Source organism: Anser anser (assembly GCF_964211835.1).
Source record: "Anser anser genome assembly, contig: HAP1_SCAFFOLD_32, whole genome shotgun sequence".
Taxonomy (NCBI): Eukaryota; Metazoa; Chordata; class Aves; order Anseriformes; family Anatidae; genus Anser; species Anser anser.
Window position 1 is genome coordinate 2,503,302 of NW_028154148.1, and position 5,769 is coordinate 2,509,070.

The window sequence follows — 5,769 nt, forward strand, 5'->3', positions numbered from 1 at the left end:
TCCCAGGGGCTGGGGGTCAAGGCCTGGCCCTTGTGCTTGGTGACACACATCCAGTGTTCCTACACATCAGGGTCACCTTGACACTGCCTTTGTCTCCTTGTCCTCACTGCCTCCAATGCTCTGCTCTAACGAGCTCCAAGGGAGGCTGTGTCAGTGCTGGCGCTCAGGGGGACACTGCAGGAAACTTGCCTCTGACTTGGACTTGTTGAGAGATGTCTTCAATTGTCTCTCAGTGCCTGAGGTTCGTGGGCTCCTCAGCAAAGCCCCCCGAGGGGGGATTCCAATGCCTTGGGCTGGGCGTCTGGTGCTGAGCTGGGCCGGGCTCGTGGGACAGAGAGAGCTCGTGGCAAGAGGGCCGTGGTGCAGAGAGACAGCTGTGCCCAGGAGCAGCTCCTGTGCACAGCGCAGCAGGGCTGGGGGCTCTGACCGCAGGTGGCACGGGGAGAGAAGAGAAGGAGAGAGGGCTTGGAGGCAGTTGGCAGTGGGAGGATGCTGAGAGCTGCCTGCAGGAGAAATCTGCACAGCCCTTGACAAGGTACGTCTCTGGCTGCAGGGCCATGCAGGTGGGGTTGCCAGAGGGGTCTTCTACAGCTGGCACATCCAATGCCTGACAGCACCTCTCTGGATAGTTGTGTCTCTGTTTCTCCAGCAAAGTGTAGAAGATGCTGTAGAGAATGGCATTTATTAGAGGAAATTTCCAGAGGAAGACTGAGGCTTGGTTTATCGGAAGGGAAAGGCTTTTTTGGATTCTGTGCTTTCAGATTCATGCAGTGGAGGGGAACCTGAGTGAATCTGAGCACACATCTTGTGGGATGGGGTCTGTGAGAATGGACAGGGAGGAGACATGGGGACAGAGAAAGAGCTGCTGCCAGGGATAGCTGTAGGCAGCAGGGACATAGGCAGGTAGTGAGAGGGAGCTGCTGCCAGAAATGCTGTGCGAGGGAGGGCTCAGGCACCGCCCTGGCAGCCCCTGCAGGGCAGGCGCCTTCCCTGGGACACCCCCTGCTCTCCTCTGCCACCAGCACAGCCTCTGCCCTCAAGCCCCCGCTGTCCCCAGCAGGAGCTGCCTCCTCTGCAGGCAGAGCTGCAGCACAGGAGGGTGTGCTGAGTGTCCGTCTGTCCCTCCCTGGCCTTGCCTCCCCTGGCAGCAGCACGCTGCCATTCCTCCTGGCTTCTCCACCTGGCCGTGCTGCTGCTGCTCTTGTTCCCAGGCTGCCTGGGGATGGGGGTTTCACCTGCCCATGGAGTGAGCCCTCAGGGTGCCTGGGGGAAGGGGAGTACGGGGACAGGGTGAGGGGTCTGGAGACGGGCACTTGGAGCCTGGATTCCTCTGCCCTCAGCAGTGTTCAAGCTCTTCTGAGGAGAAACTACTTAGTGCAATTGTCCTGCAGTCAAAGACATGCCAGCACAAAGCAGCTGAATCTATTGCAGGAAATGGATCTCCCAATTGTTTGCATGTAATTGGGCAAGTGCTTTGAGGGGAACAATTTAGAAATGTAAATCGTTTTCTCAGATCGCTTCGCTGTATTATTACTGTATTTCTGTTCCTTTGGCAGGACCCCATGCCCAGAAGCAGGAAATGCCCAACAGCAGCTCTGTGAGCGAGTTCCTCCTGCTGGCATTCGCAGACACGCGGGAGCTGCAGCTCCTGCACTTCGCGCTCTTCCTGGGCATCTACCTGGCTGCCCTCCTGGGCAATGGCCTCATCCTCACCGCCGTAGCCTGCGACCACCGCCTCCACACCCCCATGGACTTCTTCCTCCTCAACCTCGCCCTCCTCGACCTGGGCTGCATCTCCACCACTCTCCCCAAAGCCATGGCCAATGCCCTCTGGGACACCAGGGCCATCTCCTATCAAGGGTGTGCTGCACAGGTCTTTTTCTTTGTCTTCTTCATATCAGCAGAATATTATACTCTTATTATCATGTCCTACGACCGCTACACTGCCATCTGCAAGCCCCTGCACTACGGGAGCCTCGTGGGCAGCAGAGCTTGTGCCCAGATGGCAGCAGCTGCCTGGGGCAGTGGCTTTCTCCATGCTGTCCTGCACACGGCCACTACCTTTTCCCTGCCCCTCTGCCAAGGCAATGCTGTGGACCAGTTCTTCTGTGAAATCCCCCAGATCCTCAAGCTCTCCTGCTCAGATGCCTACATCAGGGAAGTTGGAGCACTTGTGTGTAGTGTTTCTTCAGCTTTTGGCTGTTTTGTTTTCATTGTTTTTTCCTATATTCAGATCCTCAGGGCTGTGCTGAAGATCCCCTCTGAGCAGGGTCGGCACAAAGCCTTTTCCACGTGCCTCCCTCACCTGGCCGTGGTCTCCCTGTTTGTCAGCACTGCCATGGTTGCCTACCTGAAGCCCCCCTCCATCTCTTCCCCATCCCTGGAACTTTTGGTGGCAGTTCTGTACTCGGTGGTGCCTCCAGCAGTGAACCCCCTCATCTACAGCATGAGGAGCAAGGAGCTCAAGCATGCGCTGTGGAAATTGATGAGTAGATGTGCTTTGAAAGCAATAAATTTTCATTTTACATCTGCAGATGACTAATAATGTCAATGACTGGAAGAACAACTAATATTATATATATGATTTTTTCTTGTGTGTTTGTGTATTTATGAGTGTTTTGATTACAGGACTTTGTTTTAATACGGCTAAAGTTGCCCCCTAAAATGATATGATTCATCTCATTTCTTTTACAGTATGTACCTGTCGAGTATAGCTCAGAGATTCTGTATATCAGGAGCCAGGCCCTCTGTGAATTGAAATAAAAGAAAGGAGCCTGCACTGCCTTCCTTGTGTGACGTCCTTCCTCTGAGAGCTGCTCTGGCTCTGCAGGGGCAGTGCCATGTGCAGGGCTGCAGAGGAAAAGAGTCCCATCCCAGCAGCACGGGCAGGGAGCACCAGCGCTTGGGGCATGCCGAGCTGCTCTCTTGCCACTGCCCCCCTCTGGTGCTGAGCCCTGCTGGTGGGGTCAGGCCCGGCTGCTCCTGTAGCTTGGTGCCAGTGCTGCTGTGGGGCTGTGCTGGGACTGCAGGCAGGGACAGGCAGTGGGCACGGCAGTGGCACAGCCGGCCTGCGCTGCAGCACTTCCCTCCTAAGGGGGGATCTCCTCCAAGGTGGACTCACCACAGCTCAAGGGCTCAATCTGCTGTGAGCAGGCAGAGGAGAGCTCTGCAGCCCCAGGGCACGCAGCAGCCCCAGCCAAGGGGTCTGGCGAGTGATTTGACTGCAAGGTCCCTCCTGCCCTAGCACCTCCCAGAACTGGCACAGCACTGGCTCCTGTGTGTCAGAGAGGCTGGGAGCCCAGGAGGTGTGCCGTGGGCTGGAAGGATCACAACCAGATCTCTTCTACCTGGGCAGATTCTGGGCCAAAAAGGGGGTGTTTTGTAGGTGTGGTATTATGAGCTCAGTGGTGCCTCAGAAGCTCCAAGTCCAGTAGGAAGCTAATGGCTGTTACGTGGCCTGTGAGGTGACTTTTTTCAGAAGCAGCTGACAGGTCATCCCTTGACTCCTGGCTGGGATCTGTGCCTTTAGGCTCACATCTGCTGGTCTCCATGATAGGACACCAGATGCATCTGCTCTGCACACAGTTTGTGAGATCCTCTCTTCCTAAGTAGCTGGTAGGCCCCATAGGGGAAGAGGTCTTGGATTGGGGTTGTCATGTCAGAGGTATCTGCTTTTGCCTGAACTCATCTTTCAGGGCTGCTTTTGTGGTGGTGCAGAGCTGCTGGGCACATTGTGCAGGGTGCTCCTACAGCCTTTGTGTCCTTCTCCGTGCTGGCTTGGGAGCTGCTTCTTTCTCAGGAGCAGAGTAGCCAACCGAGGTGAGACAGACACTCAGAGTTCATGAAAGCCATCAGAAAGCTGCCCCTAAGAAGATGACTGATATGGGGAAGTCAGGAGAAGCCTGGCCAGGAGAGATGTGAGATTTGGGGGAGGGAAGAGGAGCTTGGCCAGCAGTAGCTAATGATTTTGGAGAGGTAAAAATGCTCAGGTAATGTCGATCCCACAATAATGCAGACTTAAAGCAGTCATGTGAGGCCCTGTTTTAACCTGTAACATTAACACCTAAATCGAAATGCCACTCCACACCCTGACAGGAATCCACTGCTCTAATTTTTGACCACAATATCCCTTGAAACCAAAATTAGTCATAACACCATTTCCATTACCTTTACTCTCTTGCTCACCCTGATCCCTGCCCTTAACACTAGCATTTAAATGCTCTAATAAAATCTAGTATCCTTGCAGACCTAAACAAAATGCTAAACCAAGGAGCTTGCACATACCCTAACCACAGACCTGACACCCCAAGCACAACACCAAACCCTCCCACTCAATAGTTGCTTAAGCTCTCACCCAGAAATGTTCACCGCAGTCCCTAACGCCATACATGAACAACTAACATCCAAACCCTGTCCTCCTGTACATTAACATCCTCACCTCCAACCCCTCTCCTCCCTGGGTCTCCTCCCCTCACCTCCGTGCCCTGTCCTGTAGCAGGGCAGGAACCGTGAGGTTGCCGTGTAGTCCCATGGCATTCAGAGATGAGTGTGAGGGGCCATGGATCTGATCAGCTTGTGGGCCACAAGGAGGAGATGGGTGGGAATGCTCTGATGAGCTCAGCTCTGCCTCAGGATCTCCTGCCCCAGCAGGAGGAATGTGACTGCGGCAGTGACTGGGAGGTCACTTCTGTCTCTGCAGCTGATAGGGCAGCAGCAGGAACGTGTCACGCAAAGGGACTGTGAGGTCCCTTGTGTCTGGAGGTGGCAGGTCAGCCTTGGCTTCTCCCTGGGATCGGCACTTTGGGGCCGACATATGCCAGTGGCCCTGCTAGGCCAGCAGAAGGCCCCTGCTTGGCATGCTGCCTGTGGGATCCCCTCTGCCTCCATCCCCAGGAGGACCCAGACACAAAGAAGGCCCGCAGAGGGGTTGTCCTGTCCCTTCTGCTTGAGGCCAGGACTGGACAGCAGGAGGCCCAAGGCTTGGCTGTGTCTAGCCAAGAAGCTGCAAGGCCAGCAGCAGGCCCAGGCCTTGGGAGATGCTGGTGAGTACCTATGATCAGACTCTAGCTTTGTGTTTCAAGGAACAGCTGGTGAGGGCTGATGAGAGACTGGTGAAATGATGGAAATGTTGGGATCAGAGCAAGGTGGTGGACAGAGATGAGTGTCTGCAGCCTTCAAGGAAATAAGGCAAAGTGTGGAACAGCATAGGAAAGCCTGCAGAGGAGAAGGCAGAGGGTGCTGGTAAGAATGGAAGGCCCCAACAGCCCTGACCTTTTTGTCCCTTTGGCTAGAGCTTCTGAGGAGACGAGATAGAGTCATTGCAATGGGGCCTCTTTGCCTCCTTGATACCCTGTGCAGGGGTGGGAAGGTGTCCTAATGAAGTTCTTGTCGTGGCATCACACTGCCCACCACATCATACAGAACCCAAGAAGAGCCCTGAGCCAGACGGGGGGGTGCAGGATCTCCCCTGCCAGTGGCTGGGGTCAGGCCTTGGCCCTTCTGCTTCACCAAAACCAACCAAGACTTTTCTCAGCACAGCGCTTTGCCTGTCTGCAATTATGGCCTCCAGTTATCTGCTCTAACAAGTCCCTGGGGAGGCTTTGTTAGGAACAGCCCTCAGTGGGGCCCATTAATACTCCAAGTCACTTCAACTTTTCCTCCTGACTTTACTTTCTCAAGCAGTTGCGTCATTCTCCTCTCAGTACCTGAGCTTCATAGACCGAGCACCAAAATACACCATTGAGATCATTAAAATGCAGAATGTCGTAA